The following is a 21,857-nucleotide window of genomic DNA, read 5'->3' as shown; positions in this document are numbered from 1 at the left end:
AAATATCCTTCTCATTCCACTAGTATCAAATTCCAATCAATTATGTGAGAATTATCATGGAAATAATTTTAAACAAAGACACATGAAAAGCATTGTGCCCTTTAATATGGCTAGGCAATGCAAGCCGATATGCTATTGGTCCAACTCTATCCAAAATCTCAAAAGGCCCACAAAATTGTGGCACCATTTTTGTATAGGTTTTGTTTCTTAACGTACTTTTCATCGGTTTCTCCCTTAAATAAACATGGTATCCAATATTAAATTCCTTATGACTTTTCTTCTTATCAGCATAATTTTTTTCTCGTGTTGCGCAATTTTTAAGTTTTGTATAATTTTCTACACCGCTTGTTCCCTTTCCTGCAATGCCTCTTGCCCCAATATTGGCATGTCCTCATGTTGACGACATCTTAGAGGGGCGTGGCATTTTCTCGCATACAAGAATTTAAAATTAATTATTTTTATTGAGGTTTGGTAGCTGTTGTTGTAGGAAAATTCTGCTAAGTGTAGGAAATCTTCCCATTTGGTAGGTTCATGCATGACGTACATTTTGGGCATGTCCTCTAAAATATGATTAGTCCTCTTTATATGTCCATCAGTTTGAGGATGATATTCATTGCTAAAGTTTAGGTGTTTCCCCATGCCTCCAAATAGATCATTCCAAATTTTGGAAGTGAATTTCGCATCCCTATCCAAAACTATCATTTTTGGTACTCCATGTAGTTGGAAAATATCCTTCATGAAAATGTTAACAATCTGTGTTATTACATAAGTAGATTGTACACGTATAAAATATGTCACTTTACTTAAGGTTTCCAGCACTACCATGATGGAATCATGTTGTTGTTTTGTCCTTGGAAATCCTGTAATAAATTCCAATGAAATCACTTCCCATTTCCATCCAGGAATGGGCAGTGGAGACAACAATCCAACTGGGTGTTCATGGTCCATCTTCACCTGCTGACATTCTAGGAATTTTCATAAGTATCTGCCACTTCCTTTTTCATAGCAGGCCAAAAAATAAAAATTCTTAATGTTGTTATCATCTTCTAATATCCTAGACATATTCCATACAATTTATTATGACATTAATTTAATATCAGTTGTTTTAGAGCACTCACATTAGGGACATACAATCTGTTTGTGTAGATTAATATTTTTTTATAGTTTTCCGCATAACCTGGAATTTCTGTTTGTTGTAATTTTTGTTGAATATCCAAGTATTTATGGTCTTTCGGTATTGAAATTTTAATATTCTCTACAAAATATGTATTAATATTGCTAATAGATACCTCCATTAAAGCATGTTCATGTCTTCTTAATGCATTTTCAAGTTTATTTTCTTTCCCTTTTATGTGTTTATTGTCAAACTCGAACTAACTAAGAAAATCTAGCCACCTAGATTGTTTACCATTAAGATTTCGTTGGCTGAAAAGGTATTTCAAGGTGATATGATATGTTACTAGAGTAAATTTGTTTCCTAATACATACTGCCTCCACATATTTAGAGCATGTATTACAGAAGCCAGTTCTAAGTCATATTCCACACAATCCTTTTCATGTGTTTTTAGCTTCCTAGACTCGTAAGCTACTACTAAATTTTCCTGCATCAAAAAATCTCCCTAACACTTCCAAACAAGAATCCTTGCAAACAATAAATACTTTCATCAGATTTGCAATCTATAAAATAGGGGCCAATGTAAGTAAATGTTTGAATTTGTCAAAGCTTTATTGGCATTTAGTTGTCCACTCAAAATTTTCTCCCTTCCTTTGTAAGGATGTAATAAGGTAGGCTATTTTAGAGAATCCTTCTATAAATATTCGGTAATATCCCATGATTCCCATAAACGAGTGGACAACATACACTTCCTTTGGTATGGGCCAACTAAAAATGGCACTAACCATCTCAGGATCAACAAACATTCCCTCCTTTGAAATAACATGGCCTAAATATTGCATGTGGTCTTTATAGAACTCATATTTGAATTTAACATATACTTGATGTTCTCTTAGAGTTTGCAGCACTAATCTCAGATGTTCCCTGCATTCTTCTTCATTCCTGGAATACACTAGAATGTCATCTATAAATACCAGTACAAATTTATCAAGGTACTTATTAAGTACACTATTCATTAAGCACATAAAGGTTGTTGGTGCATTAGTAATACCAAATGGTAACACTACAAATTCATAGTGACCATATCTAGTTCAAAAAGATGTTGTATCAATATATTCATATTTTATTCTCAACTAGTGATATCTGCTCCTTAAATCAATTTTTGAAAATATTGTTTCCCCCCGCACTTAATATAATAGATCATGAATACAGTGCAATGGGTATTTGTTTCTAATGGTTAGCTTGTTTAATTGTCGATAATTGATGGACATTCTAAATGTTTTTCATCCTTCTTCTTGACAAATAACACATGAGAACACCCATGGTGATACACTAGGCCTAATATAGCTTTTTCCCATTAATTTTTGTAACTAAATTTTTTGCTCTAATAACTCAGGTACACTCCTTCTGTAAGGATCTCTAGACACTGGAGTTGCACCTTGTACAAATTCAATGGAGAAATATATATCTCTATAGGGAGGTCAGCCAGGGATTTCCTTTGGAAAGCCATCCTGATACTCCTTAATTATTGGCAGGGTTTCTAAATTTTTATTTTCTATTTGTTGTTCATTTATTTCCACATGCACCATAAAGAGTTGACACCCCTTTCCGACACTCTTTTTCATTTTTAAGGCTAATATTTGTCTAATTGATATGTGTTTTGGTATGCCTTTGATTAATTGAGCTTTCCCATCTTGGCTTACACAACTTACCATTTTCTCTAAATAATTTATGATAGCTCCATGTTTTTCTAATTAGTCCATGCCTATTAGTAAATCATACGATCCTAAGGGAAGTATATTTAGATTTAATTCTGTGGCACAACCATTTAAATTGATATGAAACTATCTCACTTGGATAGTTACCCTCCTTTGCATACCATTTGCCAACTGTACGAGCCATGCAGTCTTAAAATTTTCAATTTTCAATTTACATTGTTCCACAAGCTAGGAACTAATGTAAGTTAAAATAGCCCTTGGATCAATTAAAATAGAAAATATTGGTTTAAAATGGTACCTTTAATCTCGATCATCATATATTGGTGCTTAGCCTATATGTCCTCTAGCGTTGTTGGAATATGTAATTCCTACTTGTCTCAATTATTCTTTTTATCTAGAGGAGTCTATTCCTATTTTGTTTCCTAGAATTGTGTGCGGTTGAGATAGTTTCCCTACCTTGAGATAACACTTCATATATTTATTTGTAACATTATTTGATTAATGCGGATATGGATTTCCTTATGGAAATTTAACATCATATCAGAGCCTCTGAGGTCCTGGTTCCTCCTGGGCTTGGCCCGTCTTGGGCTAAGGGAAGTAAGAGAGTGTATTTCTTTTGAGAGTAGTATTTTTATGTTTGCAACATGTATTTTTTGAGTTTTTCCATCATATTCATAAGGAGAAGAGATCTCTACCTGAAACATTTGCAGTCTGCACGAAATCATTGATCTTAGCTCTAGCTGCAGGGTGCATCGAGGAGAGACACGACAATAAGGAGAAGAGCAATCTTACAAGGAGAGCCAGAAAGTAGGAGTTAACACATGTGATTTTTTAGGAGAAGATGACACTCACGCACCTTCGTTTTCGAGGTGAAAGCTATGGTTGTTCATGGGACTGGAATTTCTTATGAGCATAACATTTCTTGATCCAGGGAATTTAGAGGGGAGTTTGCAGGATGGGTCCATTGCGAGGTACTTATTGTTGTGGCTTTTGATGTGGGAGACCGCCATGGGAATGCTTCAATGAATTTAGCTATGGTGATGAAATCAACGGACAAGGACACTCTGCTACTGCTAGAGATGAGTCCAGGGAAGCACCAAGTGTGGTGTTCGAGTCCGATGGTGGAGAGCTGATTGCGCCATGCTGCTGGGATCTATGAAGCAGAATCGTGGATGAGCCGCATCTACATGGAGGTGCAACAATGTGTGAGCTAGATTCCATGGAGATGGAGATCACCTGGTGTGTGTTGTTGTTCGCGCGAAGGTGCCAGATTTGCGTGGGAGTCGGATCTGAGTCCGAGATCGCATTGAAGCAGTGACGACAGAGTGTTGAGAAACGTTCTACATGTGAGTTGAAATGATGTGTTTTCCAATTGAAGTTTGCTGCTAGAAGAGGGATCTGTTGTGTGGAGCTGAATGAATGTGGCACAGACAAGAGCTGGTGCGAGATGAGGGTAGGAGAAAGCTTAGACCTCTGGTATTAGATGAGACCGAGAGAAAGTCTGGTGCAGTGAGCACAGCCTGCGATTGCCTATGAGTATGATGTCATTTGTTGGAGTTTGTGATAGTGAGCACTAAGCCATTGATTGGTGTGTGGAACGATGGTGAAGATATTTTGAAAGAACAGGATGCAGGGAAGTCTATTGCCCATTGAAGTTGTGGTTGAAGTTGACGGGTTGTGCGTGAAAGGGAGTGTGATCAATGTTTCCTTGCCCGTGCTGGATCGAGTAAGTTGGTTATGAAGATGTTTTAGTAAAGCATTGTTTTATTTCCCAACGAGTCTGTTTGGATCTACTTTGTAGATCAATTTTGCGTGATTGTAGTGGAGGGGTGACTGCATCTCTCACTTTCAAATTTCAAAATTGCTTTCCGAGCTAAAATCAAAATTTTAAAGTGTTATTCATAAATATATTTTTCTCTTTGCTATGAAGTGAGATATATCAATATGATTTTACTTAAATGTAATGTCATAGAAGATATATGTATATATAAGATGAGAAATTCATATGAGAAACATGCCACGTAAGAAGATTGTGGACCATGAGTAGATGTGTGTTGCGTGGAAGCTCCTCGAGCGTTTGTGATTCTTTATTCCTTTGGACCCTAGTGACTGGAACTAGTAGAAAAGGAAATTGCATAGCGGAAGGCTGGTGTGATTTAGATCCTATAGGTGAATATGGTATATTCGTGGTGAAGCCGACGTTGAGCAGCAGAACATGCAACCTTTTGAAGTTATCAGGAAGAGACTCTATCTATTGTGTTTTTAAATAGTCTTTCACATAAAAACACTAGTATGTCTAGAGGATTCTGTGAGCAATGGAGTGTGCGGAGTGCCACTACCTCCATATTATTTGAAAGAGAAGGAACAACCATTTTTTGAAAGTTCTTTGTGCACAAGGAAGACTTGGGGTGAAGGTAGAAGTGATGATTTAATTCATTGGTTTTATTCATGTCAAGGTATTGTTTGTTAGATGATGCATGCTATCTGTTTAAAAGTAAGCTACTTGCGGAAATTAATGGTGAATATATATAGGAGTGTATAGACAAGGAAGACAAAGCCCACATGGGTGAAGATCCAAAAAAAAAACCATTTTTTTTTCACAATGTAACATACTAGTGTATGCATTCTTGAATTTTGAATTTTTTAAGTTTCGCAAGTGAAACACCTTGGGCCTGATCAACTCAACAGGTAAATGCAATTGGTTATAATTGATCACTCTAGAAAGTTGTAATTGAAGGTAGAAATATTCAATATGAAAGCACTAAGTATGATTCTAGAAAAAGTTGGTTGATGTAGTAATAGAAGGACAAACAAGGTAAAACACTGTATGTTGAGATAAAGCACACTCATGGTATATGTCACATACATTAGTAAGAAAGTATAGGATGTTTTGTAGTGGTCTTTGGAAAGCATATATCTGGTAACTCCAAAAGTTGGAGTTGTGTTGTAAGCCTTGTAAGGAATCTGTACCCCCATATAGTTCGTGGTAATCTAAAAACCACTATGTATTTGCAGTGTTGGTTTGTGGTAAGCCAGAAACCATGTGTGAGAGTGAAGTGGGTATGGATTCCTATAGGCATGGTTTAGGGTTAGACGAGAAAACCATCGGCTTGGTTGAGTTGGGTCTTTGGTGAGCCTTAGTGGCTGGAGTGCCCTAGTGGTAGGTTTGTAGCCTAGAGTGGGTGGAGTGCCCTAGTGGCAAGTTTGTGGCCTAGAGTGGCTGGAGTGCCTTCATGGCAGATTTGTGGCCCAAAGCGAATGGAGAGCCTTGGTGGCAGTGTTGAGCCATGGTGGCTGAGAGATCTTGGTGGCATGGTTGATAGTGGTCCGATAAAACCTAGAGCATGGTTATGGGTAATCCGATAAAACCAATGATGATGATATTGGAGGGGGATTTGCAGGTATAGGTACATTTATGCAGTCATAATGGTTGACAAAACCATGTATGTGAAGGGCATCCTAGTACATTGGCGGTTGCAGCGGTTGGCACCCATGCATTCTGGTGGATGGTTGATCCTTTATATGGACATCAACATATTCTTTTGTTATGTTTGACCACAACTAGGCTTTTCAGATTGCTATCGAGACAAGTACTCATTAAGGGGTGTGTTGGAATATGTAATTCCTACTTTTCTCAGTTGTGATTCTTTCTATCTAGAGGAATTTGTTCGTATTTTGTTTCCTAGATTTGTGTGTGGTTGAGATATTCTCTCGACCAACATATTGTGTGTCCAAGATAGTTTCCCTATCTTGGGACAACACTTCATATATTTATTTGTAGCATTATTTGATTAATGTGGATATTTATTTCATATGGAAATTTAATAAGCGCGACACTTATCCTTTGAATGTTTTTGGAAATATCATTCACAGTTTTGGCTTCATGGTGAACCTAAATATTTTGAATAGATATGTGATTATGCAGGTAGTCTCTCAATAGGTGTGGCTCACCACACCCCTAGCACCTCAGTTGTTCTCTCTCCTTTCCCCCATTGTTGTTTTTATTATTGTTTAGGTCCATGGGTTTGGACCCAATCTCAGATTCTATCAACTGATTTAAATTTCATTTATTGAATTTATTCCATTGATGGTTATTACTGAACTTTTTAAGGTAGGTAGGTTTCTGTCTCTTTGACCCCATTGTAGTTTTGTTTTTGTCCTTAACGATCCAAGGCTTTGACCCTTCATCCTTATTCTTAAACTAATGATAGCACAACCATGATTTCCTTACTGACTCATTCATGGTATTAGGATTGTCAAACTCAATCCTTTCTTTGTAAGGGGCTAGTAGATAGTTCAAAAATCATTGTACCTTGGCTTTCTCCTCTTTAATATAAGGGAAATACCACAACAAAATGGTAAATTTAGCCACAAGCTCATCCATAGTTAACTGCCCAAGCCTTAATTAATGAAACTCCTTTTCTCTATCATCATAATATCATTCATTCAGATATCGAGACTTGAACTGTCTTTGGAATTCCTCCCAAGACACTATCTTCTCCTCCAGGGTATGTATCATTTTGACCTCTTCGCACTGGAGAGAAACTTTACTTTGCAATTGATAAATGGCCAATATGGCCTTCATATTTTTCTCATACTCATAAACTTGAAAATACTTGGTCATTTCGAGGATCCAAGGCTTTGCATCCTCTTCCTTTTGACCATCAAAAGTAGGGGGTTTTATTTTCCTAAAATCTCCTTGCAACTCCCTCTTCTTCTTTCTTTTCTGGGGTTTTGGATAACTCCTATCTGAATCACCTCCTCTTTTAGACTTCTCTGATTCCATCTCCAAACTCTTCTATTTCGGTGCTTCTAGCTTTACTATTATATGACTAGACTTTTCACTCAACTCCCTTATCATCCTTTCCTACTCTGCACCAGCCTATAGCATGCATTGATTGTTGTTCTTGAGGTGAGCCAACTCATTCTACGAATTTGTGATAATATCCATAAACTGAGATGTTGGTGGGGTACTTCTGTTCCCCAACTCTATATATATAGTTCCTCTCCCATTTTGTAAGTTTCTGCTTCACTTTCATACCTTATAGTCAACACAAACAAGTATTAGCACGCCAATATTTAATTCAACTTTTCAATTCTGCACATCTCTAGTTATTACTATGGTGGTTCTTTACAAGCCCACTTTTGAGACCATGCTTTGATACCATATGTAATGAATCCATTTTTTTCTTAACATTATTGTCAATATGGATGTTATTCTCTTATAGTCATACACTACATTATTCTTTAAGCCTTAGATTACACATTGGTGAAGTCATATTCATTGTCAACTATGTAAGGCATGATAATCATTAGGATGAACTCATTTTAATAAGTATTATGTTTACGCATTATATGTATAGTGAGTTCATCTAGCACCATAACTATCCTAACCTTCACATCGACGTAAATTTTAAAAGGGTTTGCTTGGAAAATGATCACATTGAATCAATTGTTTCCATGTGTCTAGGACCCATTTGAAATTCACATGCCCACCATAGGCTGTCCCACAGAATGTTTTAGATCTCGAGGGATGATATGACGGCTTCGCAAGTATGAACCAATCCCTAATATTTGAACTAGGTCGCCCCTAATTTCTTATCATGGTGTTTGTCTGAGTCCTAAAGTGCTGCATGAGAGGAATCTTAGGGCTTGGCACCTTGGCTCTGAGTTGACATAACTGGAGGCTATATCCCTTGGACCTTGCTTCTTGGTGGCCTCATTGAAAACAAAGGTATGGTGAGCAATTTCGTAAAAGAATTATTTTATTTTCCTCCCTCTTTTCTAACATCTGTTGGTGGGAGTAGTTCACCAAGATATTTACTTCGTTTCTCCCAGTCCATAGGTAACTAAACCTCCGTGCTCATGAAGGAATACAGGGTTCGCTCTGCTACTACACTTATAACGTAATCTATAACTACATATCCTTTAGTGGTTCTTCTTTGTTTTTGTTTTTAGAATGTCTCTCCCTAACTGAATATTGTTTGCCAACCCTGACTATGGATTCAATAGAGGCCAAAACTTAGCTTTCCAGTCCACTCCAGCTATTAGAAGAGTAACACAACTATCCCTATTGTGCCTTGAATCGTGCCCCCCCACTTGAAGAAAAGAGGGTTTATTTCCAACGTTAGTGTTTGCTTATCTATTTTTTTTTAATTGCTAGATAAAATTTCATAAGTGATTTAATAACATCTTTCTCCAGCTAAGTGATTAATTGATCTTTCTCTCCCATATTATTAAATCTTATTTATTGCATCCTAGGTATTTTTAGAAGTCCTTATCATGGCATATTTATCTCGATATCATCCGTCAATGAGAATTTTCAACTCTTTGGCAAGAATCTCTTAACTCTAGTGTTTCATTCCCAAGTAGTTCCAATATTTTTATTTATTAGTAAAACTTATTTATTATGTCATAATAGATTTACTATTCACATTGCATTTCAACCAAAAATGGCTTTCCTGCCATCTAGTCTAATAACTCATTCTACATATAGTAAGACAATAACATAACAAAAAAAAAGGGTATTATAAAACAAGACGACCATAAAGCGTGAGAAGACCATCCATTGAAATACATAACATTTTCTCCAGATGGAGCTATAATCTTGGATAACAACCTTTGCAAAAAAAAATGATGCTCATATATATGTATCTCCTCAAAGGCGATGAAGGTGGATACATATATGTTAAAAGGGAACAATAAAACATACAGTTGGACAAACAAATATTTGTATAAAATTTCCAACATAAAATATTATCAATGTACCCAGAGGTGAAATCATACTTAACCAGAATGACCACAACCAAGATTTGAGTTGCAAATTGCAAGTTACAGGTGTGTTTCATATGCATCAAAACAAAGTATTTGCCACAAAAAGAACCTGAAGAAAGCACTTCACCAAGAAACATTGAAAATGACACTCCACCGGGGTATATTGAAAGCATAACATCAACTAAAATGAAGAGATTCATCGTCCTCCAAACCATAAACAAAAAATCCATTAGAAGAGTCCCTCTAAAGGGTGTAGAAAGCACCAACAACTATAACCACCAGTGACAAGAATGTAACAATCCATGAAATCACATCAAGAGGACAATAAAACATAATTATAACATTGATCACTTTAGAAATGATTAGATACGTTGACTGCCATAAAAATTGTAGTCAAAAGACACTTTATCAAAATTGAAAACAAAAAAAATTAAGTTCACCACTAATAATCATGATCAGAGGAAATTATATTAGGAGTTTGGCCATGATCAACTAGAGGATCAATAAGGTTACCAAAGGGAGACTCCCTCACCATAAAACCTTCAACACAAGTTCGACAAGGATCCACACTATCCAAAAAATACCCAAGGTTATGAATCATTCATTTGACATCATCTAGTGATGAAAATAGATTATAGATCTCAACTCATTTGTCGTTGAATATCAAGCAAAGAAAAGTGGCCCTTTGTTGGTGTAAGTCCAACAAATTTAGAAAATGAAGCCACTTTTTCCTAAATGTGTCTGGGTCTCATACCCATTTCATTTTCTCCCCCATCACCTCAGAATTTGAGTGATAATGGTAGTCACCAACCTCTTTACCTTCTAGTAGTTATCTCCTTCCTAACTTCTGAAGGAACTACATTGAAAAAAGTGACCACAAATTCATAAGAAATGTTTTGACTTCCTTTTGTTCCAACATTTCCTCCTCCACCTCTCCTACTACATATCCTTTCTCCATGAGGCATGAGTGTAAAAACCAAAGAACACTGAGAGCGGGAAAGAAAATAACCCCTACCTCTAGAATAAGAAAAAGGACGATGTACACCACCCTCAAAGATTGATCCCACAAATTCCATACAATAAAATTCAGTTCAACTAAATTTTCAATCTCCCTAAAACACAAGGACATGATAGAAGCCCCCATCCAATAGTGAAATTCTTCAGAGCATAGGCCAAATTTAAAACAACTAAGACAACACCGAGAATCATTATCTCATTCATTTGAAACTAGACTGTGTGATAATTGGCCAAATAGAACTAGAGAAATTAACTAAATCTCCAACAAAAAAATCGTTATCCCATCCACTGTTAGAGGGCAAACACCATGACTAGAATTGTAAAGAACACACAAGTACACAGAAGTCTTGATAGACGAGAGGAAAATAAATGTAACCTTCAATAAACTAGCCAAGAGAAATACAAAGACAAGCTTGCATAAACCATACCACCAGTCTAGTATAGGAAAAGAGATGGGATTAACAATTTTCAATTGACGTGCCCGAACTACACTGCGCAACCTAATACACACCTAATGCTTGAAATAATTACCATACTGCTATGAGAAAATAAGGCTAGACGAAGAATTCACCAACTCATACCACATAAGGGTGGACGAGGAGTAGACCTCACTTATGTTTACATAGACCTTGTATCATAGCCATCCCTTCCACATAATTGTCAATTTAAAACTACAAACCCAATTGGTTACCTTCTTGCATGCCTCAATGACGCCTTGATACTGCATTTAAGTAGATATGACATCTACACCATCCAAAGATTCTCCCATGATCCATAATAATTATAACAACATCTTTCGGTAAAAATCACATAAGAGATATTCTTGTTGATGCGTTTCGAACCAGCAAGTGCGGTTCATCTTTAGGACAAGACGAGGAACCAAATCCAAGCATTGTAATAAATAGATGTAGAGAGTTGCTAACTAGTCGTTAGCGAGTAAGAACTAGTTTGACTAAGGGCAGAAATTAGTAATGGGTTTTGACCAAAAAGGGTAAGGGAATCTAGTTAAAGAATTTAAAATGTATTTTGATAAAATAATGTTATAAAACAAGTAGTTATAATATGTTGACTTAATAAAATAATTAATTTTTATTAAAACTTTTTATAACCCCTTATAACCCTATTAGTGAATATTATTATATATAATATTCTAAGAAAAATATTAATATTAATTGGTTTAATCCTATTCATATCCCCAGATATTAACTAATATAAAAATAATTTTAGAGAGTCATAAACTAAATAATTATGTGGACTAACAAATAATAATACTATAAAAATATAAATAATACTAAAAAGTAATAACAATATTGTTAACCAAGAAGTTAGGGAATAAAAAATATTAAAATAATTAGTAATAATATTAAATAGTAATAAAATCGAAATAACATAAATTATGGTTGATTAATCTATCTATTAAAACATGTTAATTATGGTTGATTATTGTTGACATGGTTAACTATAGTTAACATGGTTATGGTTGACTATTGGTGGTATGGTCAATTATAGTCAATAATAGTCAACATGACTACCATGGTGAACTATCATTACCATGGATGCTATGGCCTTTGAGTAGGTGACCCATTGTCAACCATAGTGAACTATATTGAACTATGGTGGATGGTCATTGTTGACCATGGACGCCTATAGTGGATGGTTACAGTTAGCCATAGTCAAACCATGGTTGAGCATCAACAACCACCATTTCAATGGTAACCATAATAAAATCATGGTAAAATATAGAGACACGATAGTCAAAATATGATCAAGCACAGTCAAACGATATTCAAACCATAGTCAGCTATAGTCAATCATGTTTAAGTATGGTTGACAATAGTCAAACCTTGGTCATATGATGGTGAGTCATATGAAAGGCATGTTCAACCATGGTCCAATGTTGCATTGTGACAAAGATTGTCTCAATATGAAAATCAATCATGGTCAACCATAGTCCAATGTCACATTCTGAGAAATATTGTCTCAATATGAAAACCAACCATGGTCAACCATCATTAACCATTGTGAACCATTGTGAACCATGGTCAACCATGGTCCAACATCACATTATGAAAAATATTGTCTCAATATGAAAATGCATCATGGTCCAGTGGTCCAATGTCAAATTGTGACAATGATTGTCTCAATATGAAAATCAACCATGGTCAACCATATTTATTTAGGGTTTATATACCGTGCATTTATAATACCAATCCCTTAGGTTTAATACTATTCCCTTGGGTTTATAATCCCTTGGGGTTTTAATATTAATCCATTGGGTTTATAATATCAATCCCTTGGGTTTATAATATCAATACCTTGGGTTTATTAATCTAAGGGTTCATATTCCTAGGGTATAATATTATTTATAGTGTTTATAATATTAATCGTATGTTTTAATATAAATCTATTGGGTTTTTAATCATGGTCAACCAGGGTCAAGCATGGTCAACCACGGTCCAATGTTACATTGTGACAAAGATTGTCTCACGATGAAAACCAACCATGGGCAAGCATGATCAACCATGGTCCAATGTCGCATTGTGATAAATATTCTCAATATGAAAACTAATCATTGTCAACCATGGTCCAACATTGCATTGTGACAAATACTGTCTCGATATGAAAATCAACCACGTTTGTTTTACAGTTTATAATATTTATCATAGGGTTTATCATATGATTTTATCAATATGAAAATCAATTCTGGTCAACCATGGTCAACATTGGTCAAACAAGGATGACCATTGTAAATTGCGGTTAATCATGGTTAACCATAATCAATGGTGGTCCAACATTACTTTGTGACAAATATTGTCTCAATATGAAAATAAACCATGGTTAACCTTGCTCAACCATGGTGAACGATGGTCAAATGTCGCATTGTGACAAATATTGTCTCAATATGAAAATTAACCACGATCAACCATGTCTATTTTACCATTTATAATATTAATCAGAGGGTTTATTGTAGGATTTTGTTAATATGAAAATCAATCATGGTCAACCATGGTCAACATTGGTCAAACATGGTTGACCATGGTAAATTATGGTCAATCATGTTTAACCATGGTCAACAATGGTCCAATGTCACTTTGTGACAAATATTGTCACAATATGAAAATCAACCACGATTAACCAAGTGACAAATATTGTCATAATATGAAAATCAACCATGGTTAACCATATTAAACTATGTTTAACGATGGTTCAATGTCACATTATGACAAAGATTGTCTCAATATAAAAGTCAATTATGGTCAACCATGGTCAATAATCATCGTCACATTGTAACAAAGATTGTCTCTTGGTCCAACAACACACTATGACAACCATGGTCATCCATGGTCAACCACGGTTGACCATGGTACAATGTCACATTGTGACAAAGATTGTCTCAATATTAAATTCAACCGTCATTAACCATGGTCCAATGTTACACAGTGACAAAGATTGTATCAATATGAAAATAAAAAATGGTCGGCCATGGTCAAATATGGTCAAACGTCGCATTCAGATAAAGATTGTATAAATTTTAAAATCAACTATAGTCAACCATGTTTATTTTAGGGTTTTTAATATTTATCTTAGGGTTTATACACCTTGGTATTATAATATTTATCCCTTGCGCTTAATATTATTCCCTTGGGTTTTTAGTATTTATCCCTTGGGTTTATTATTCTCAGGGTTCTTATTCCTAGGGTATAATAGTATTTGTAAGGTTTATAATATTTAACCTTGGCTTGAATATAAATCCCTTAGGTTTATAATCATGGCCATCCATGGTCCAACATCATATTGTGACAAAGATTCTCTCAATATGAAAATCATCCATGGTCATACATCGTTTAGTGAAAAATATTTTCTCCATATGAAAATCAATCATGGTCAACCATGGTCAATCATTGTCTAATGTCACTTTGTGACAAAAGTTGTCTATATATGAAAATTAATCATGGTAAAACATGATCAGTCATGATTATTTTAGGGATTATAATATTTATCATAGGGTTTATAAACATTAGGTTTATAACATTAATCCTTTGGGTTTAATGTTATTTCCTTGGGTTTATAATCCCTTGGGTTTATTATTCTCTTGGGTTTATAATATCAATCCCTTGGGTTAGTTATCATGGTCAACCATGGTGAAATGTCACATTGTGACAAAGATAGTGTCAACCATGGTCCAACGTTGCCTTGTGACAAATATTGTATCAATATGAAAATCAACCATGGTGAGCCATGGTCCATCACATTATTACAAAACTTGCCTTAATATGAAAATCAACCATGGTCAACCATTGTCAATCATCATCAACCATGGTTAATCATGGTCAACCGTGATCCAGTGTCACATTGTGACAAATATTCTCTCAATATGAAAATCAACCATGGTCGTCCATGGTTCAACATCGCATTGTGACAAATATTATCTTAAAATGAAAATCAACCATGGAAAACCATAATCAACCATGTTTATTTTGGGGAGTATAGTATTTATCTTAGGGTTTATATACCTAGACTTCATAATATTATTCCCTTGGGTTTATAATCGCTTGGGTTTTTAGTATTAATCCCTTGGATTTTTTATTTCCTTGGGTTTATAGTATCAATTCGTTGGATTTATTGATCTAAGGGTTTATATTCCTACTGAGTAATATTATCCACGAGGTTTATAATATTAATCCTTGGGTTTAATATAAATCTCTTGGGTTTATAATCATGATAAACCATGGTCCAATGTGAGATTGTGACAAAGATTTCCGCAATATGAAAATGAATCATTTTCCAATGTCCCATTGTGAAGAACATTGTATCTATATGAAAATCAATCATGGCCAACCATGGTCCAATGCCACATTATGACAAAGATTGTCTTGATATGAAATAATCCATGGTAAACCATGGTCAAACATGATTATTTTATGGTTTATAATTTTTATCTTATGATTTTTGTACATTGGGTTTATAATATTAATCCGTAGAGTTTAATATTATTCCCTTGGGTTTATAATCCCTTGGGTTTTTAGTGTTAATTCCTCAGATGTAGTATTCCCTTGGGTTTATAATATCAAAACCTTGGATTTATAATATCAATCCCTTGGGTTTATTAATCTATGGGTTCATTTTCATAGGATATAATATGAAATAGATAAATTAATTATTGTTAATTAAAATTATTAATTAATTATTATGAATTTTTAGTTAAATTATAAATTAATTAATACTATTAGTGACATTGTTATTACTACTATTATTATTTAATTAATATATTCAATAGTATTTAATTTTATTTAAATTATTTATTACTTAAAAGTGTAATTATTTAATATTACTTAATTTTTTTAAATAATTGATTAAAATAATAATTATTGTTAAATAATAAATAGTATTTAGTATTAGATCATTACTATTCACATATATCAACCACATTTATTAATGTGGTTGTTCTAATAAATACATGAAGTTATAATCCACCACTTCCAAATAAGGGGTATGGAATGAGGATATTTTATTCATCAAATGACCCACCATCATGACTCTCTTAAAATATTACACGAAACAGATCCTTTCTGTAACTACAGGGAGAAGTAAAGGTGAGAAAGCACATCAATATAGCACCGTACAATTGGAATTCTTCCATCCTCACATGAAACTCATATGGAGGTGCAACAAAGACAAAATCCACCACTTTGAAGTTCAACTTCTCCGCAATGGAATGTATTTCTAGTGCGACATGCACAAATTTCGTAAGTCCATTTCAATTGATAACTATTTTAAAATTAAAAGTATCGATTTTTATTACATATCTAATCTCTGGAAAAATTAAACACCAACAATCTCATAAAATGTTGTGTCTCCTATTTGAGGGATAGTTGTTGACGTCCCTAATTTTCTAGTAAAGAAATCAATTGATAGATTTTCATGAGAGGACGATGTCTACACAGATTTCCCAAATCTATTAGTCTTGTTAAAATCACCATAGTTACACTAATAAGATTACACACTCACCTTTTCACCTTAGAGATCAACCACAAGATGACTAGATGGTCCCAAGTTTTCTATTTAGCACTAAAAATATATAAATAGATTTATACAAATCAATATACTATGTAATGAAAAATACTAACCAAAAAACTGTAAGTGTCATTCCAAATAAAATGAGTTTCTTTTGAAATTCTGAGACATTTAAATCATTCCTACTCACTGAGACCTTGTATGCTCTTGAGCTTCCAACATGCCTCCACTTGAATATATTCCAATGATATGAGATATTCAATGTTAAAGGTTTCTAGCTTAAAGCATTGATTTACGTTTAGGTATTTTAGGTCTACAATATTTGAAACCTCGCAGACACGTCGGGTGCAAAGATAGCATTTGAGTTTTGAAATTTTCGACACCAAAGTCACATTCAAGTGTATTGTTGAATTTTTAACGTACAAAATGTTGGAGCGGACCTGCTGGGAAAGCTATGGAGTTTGGTTGTTGAAACATCATAGGATACCATCCAGCTATCGCGTCAATATGCATATACATACATGGTGTAAGGTGTATTAAATACTAAATAACATTGTAAACATTTATTGCATGTCATACTATACCATGAATATGGCATGTTCGAATGGTTCATGTACAAAAAATAACATAATGTATGTGATACTATACCATACTATACCATAAATATGGCATGCATATGTTATCCCATATCATCTAATAATGGATACAATTGTGTACATGGGTTGTCAGTTGTACTATTAGGAATGTATTAAACACCCTATAGCTATATAAATATTGGTTCCCGTCACTCCACCATACATGAATGGATTACATATTCCCTTAAGTGAAAATACTCCAAAGATAGACCCCAATAGTTGTGCCACTATGTATGGGTACCTAACCAATATATACTATGTCATTAATCCATTAATGTGTGGGGGAGTATATTTCACTCATTGGATAACGTACTTGCTTAAATCTAACAGGTGGCATATACTAGACCCTGCATCAATATATTAGTGGCACAATATATTCAATAGCTCAATGGCACAATATTGATGAGCCTCGGTATTACAACAAGAATGTTGCAACTCCCAAGACTACCAACTTTAATTATCAACCTGGGATTCGTACAAACTTAAGAGGTATCGACATTATATGTGCAGCATACAATGTGTGATTCTTTCATTGTCACAATGTAATGGAGTGAATGTAATGAAATCAAATCCTAAACTAATTTCATAAATGGAAATGTTACTTTGAAAATAAATTAAGCCTAGTCAAGAACAACAATTTGTAATTGAAATCCTAAGAGCAAGAATTCAAATAAATATGCCTAATCTACTTTAGAAAAAGGCATTTCCTAATTGGTTTTCATTCTTCCTCAACCATTGATTTAGAGCCTAGGGGTCAATATTCAAGCCTAAGATATAAAAAAATATATATATTTTGAGGAAATATGGGCAAGTATATACATGCTAGAAGAGTGTTACAGGAAGTTACAAGTGCCGTTGTAGGAAGTTACAAGTTGCTACAGGAAGTTATAGGATTTATTACAGGAAGATATAATTCACCAAATTACTAATTAAATCAAATAAAAATTGGATGATAATTTTTTTTTTTTATTGAATAGGATGTATTAGGTATCCGTTCCAGGTGGAATAACTCAAAAATAACCTTGTTAACACATGCTGAAAAATAATAGAAAAATACTAGTCTAAAATCTAGAAATTCGGGAATTGGTGAGCTAGTTAATTTATCAATTTCCTAACCTAATCAAGTGAAAATGGAATGGGGTAATTTTTTTTTATTAATTTTAATTTTTTTATGATCTAATGCAAATGAAATACACTCAATTGAAGCTCATTAGCATGTTCTAAAAAGTAGCAAAAAATTACTACTATTTGCCACAAGGGACTTCCAGAAATTTAGATTTGGGAATAAACAAAATAATCCAAGCAATACAATTCTTACTGTGACCTTCCAAATCTGTTCCAAATACTAAATCATGATTTTGATCCTACAAAATAACTTACTTCAACCATTTAATCCAATCCTATAACAAGAAACCATCAATACTAAATGCAGAAATAGAAAAAATCAAGAACAAGAGATGCTTGTGAATAAGAAGTGAAAAAAATAAAAATTAATTATACAAAAGGTCTCTGAGGCTCCTGGGATTCCCAAGCCCAAGGAAACTCAGAGTCCTATGAAGGAGACCAATATTTATAAGCTGAAAATGGTACCAAACTTCATTATTTGCAGCAATGCAATTACATCCTTGCAAGAAATGAAAGTGGAGCTATAAAGATACAAGTTTTCTCCATAAGAGGACTAAGAAAAACCAACCCCTAGAGGAAAATTTGAATTTGTAATTATAAAAAATTATTATGAAGCATTCTCCATGAAAGAAGGAAGCTTTCCCCTCCAAGATCCCTCAAGTAGTGGATCTGGTTCCCGACACTAGGAATATGCATTAGATGACAAGGAACACATTCCTAGATTTTCTCAATCATTTGAGATTTAAAATTTGTGCAATGATTTCAGAATATCTTGTTTATTTATTATCCAATATTGATCCTCCTTTAGTAGGGATAAAATCCCTAAATTATCTCCTCCTCCAAATCTTCATAGTCCGCCAAATATTTTCAAAATATTCCACAAAAATAAATAATATTAGGCACAAATATGCAATTATCTATAAACCTTCCTAATTAACATATTAAAGTTAAAAAATATGTCATTTAATGAAAAAAAAGAGGTTTAATGGTTAGATGGGCCTTAATTTATGTCTAATTTGGAGGTCCACCATACCCCCCTGCTGAAAGTGTTTCTCACCCTCTGAGCAACTTAATGACCTAATTGTACCTTATTCCTAGCCCTGGTGGCTTCTATCTTATGCATTCCTCAGTCCTTTCTCTTAAGAACCTTGGCAGTAAGTTCTACAAGGGCAAGCACAAAAGTGTAGTTGTTCTTTTCATGATTGTTTAACAGTCTATCAAGCACAAAAAAAAAACTTTCCTCCTTGCAAGTGAACTCTGTTGGCTTGTAGGCCCATTGCATTCACATCCTCTCCTTTGACAACTTTATTCCATTTTCACTCATTTTTCCAAAACTATTTGTGCATAGAAATATAACATTGTTTCTAGGGGAGCATTAGCTTGCCTTCTTCCTCTTATTCAAGATGGTTTCTTGAATATTTTTTCCAGTTTGGCAAGGTCTTCCACATCCATTTGCAACCTCTTGCTACCTTTTTCCACCATTTGGACACTTTTGAAACCCTCAAAATGCCGTTAGATGAGATCCTGTAGCAACACAAAGAATCCTATAAAATATCTGTAGAATAATGTATCACATCACAAAATCTATCAGATCTTGACGAAAATTACACCTCATGCTTAATTTTTGCCTCTTACCTTTCTATAACATCTTTTAGGCCTTGGACCAAAACTAGAAAGAGATTAGAAACCTCTTGGAAATCATCTTTTCATCACTACGGTTTGAGTTATATTTTGATGGTGAATTCCTTCTTTCCTTTTCCTTTCTTATTCTCTTTTGTGGCCTAGGTGATTTCTTAATGGTCTTTGGAGTTCTCTGTTTTGATTAGCACTCTCTTAGGCACTGTTATTTTTATTTTTAGCACAACTTTTTCCTTTCCTCCTTCTTCCTCCTTGAGTTTTTATTTGGCTAATTTGCCTCTTCTCCATATTATTCTACTTCTTCATTAAATTCTTCTTCTCCTTCTTCTTGGATGTGGTATTTATATGGTTAGATACACCACCAATAGCCTTCAATAGAAATTTCCAAAGTTATCAAGGAAACTGTCTATTTCTACTAGAAGTTTTAGATATTCCAGTGTAATGAGGGTTTTTATGAGAGAGTAAAAAAATAGATTTCTTAGATTTTCTAGAGGGAGGATGATTTCATGATCACTAAAAAATATTTACAATTCCCCTTCTTGTCATGCTTAATTTGAAGGAAGCATTCATATTTCACTTTTTTATTTGTAAACTTTTATCAAAAGTTTCCGATAGGTTGTACTACTGAAAAAAAGAATGAAAATTTTCCAGGATTCTTTTTCACATATGGCAAGGAGAAATATGTATTTACCCTTCATTTGGGTGTTTTCCTTAAAATCCTAGGGCTTGGATGTGGAATTCCTCAAAATTGGGGTCTTTTGCAGCAATTTTTTCCTTCTTGTAGCATCTCTGTTTTTCCTGTAGCATAGAGTCTGTCTTTCCTATAACATCCATGTTTCTCCTGTAGCATCTATGCCTGATCCTATAACACCTACAAATCAACTATGTATCTTTTTTTGTAGCACCCTAGGCATCCCCTTGTATCATCTAGCTCGACCCTCAATGCCTCAATGAGCCTCTCTAACTATTTTGCGAATGAGCATTGATACAACTGAAGTTGAGCCTTGTTATTTTATTTATTCTTTTGTAATGGATCAAAGCACTTTAGTGACTTGGACTTTGCACAAATTTCCTCTTTTAACTATTGTCCCCACTCCTCATAATAATCACCCTTCCTAATCTGGCTTTTTCCACATTGCGTGAGTGAAGGAGTTAGCTTCAATTAACTAGTTGAGGGTGGTTGGGACTGCTGACCCATCCTTAGCTTATAAAACATCATCTTTCATGCATTGAAAACAAATTTCTAACTATAATATGCTCAAGAGAAGAGGTAAATAATATTGCATACCTATACCTATCTCATGGTTGTTGGAGAGGCCTGCATTCTAATGTTGAGTTGATGATCGATCCATGCTTCCCTCAAGGTGTGAATTTTCTTTCCTTTCTTCTACATAGGTCTTCATATCTTAATGATTATTTTACTGATAAGGTTGTTGTGTGCAAGTTTATTTCCATTGTTCAATCTTCTGTTAGTGGAGTGGATGGACTACTTCTTAAGGAGAGTATTCGCCCTTCTCAATCTTCAGAAATGGCTTCATGCTACTCAAGGTGGCTAGATATTCTACTGTGTAAGTGCAAAAAATAATTGATGTTGAGTTTCTCAAATCGGATTGCCTGTTGTAGCTTCTTCTAGACCATCATGTAGTTCTATAGGATCTTCTAGTAGACATTACAGTCTTGCTGTAGCAGAATTATTGTATGCATATCTCTTAAATGGTAGACTGGATTGACCTAAAATTTGGTCAACATGTTGCCATCATCCCTATGCATCTCCCCATTAGAAATATTGGACGATGAATGCCCAAATATCAAGAAAATTTA

Source organism: Pinus tabuliformis, chromosome 5_1, assembly GCF_031772625.1.
Source record: "Pinus tabuliformis cultivar Carrire ecotype Pingquan chromosome 5_1, CPIR1, whole genome shotgun sequence".
Taxonomy (NCBI): domain Eukaryota; kingdom Viridiplantae; phylum Streptophyta; class Pinopsida; order Pinales; family Pinaceae; genus Pinus; species Pinus tabuliformis.
This window is presented reverse-complemented; position numbering follows the sequence as displayed.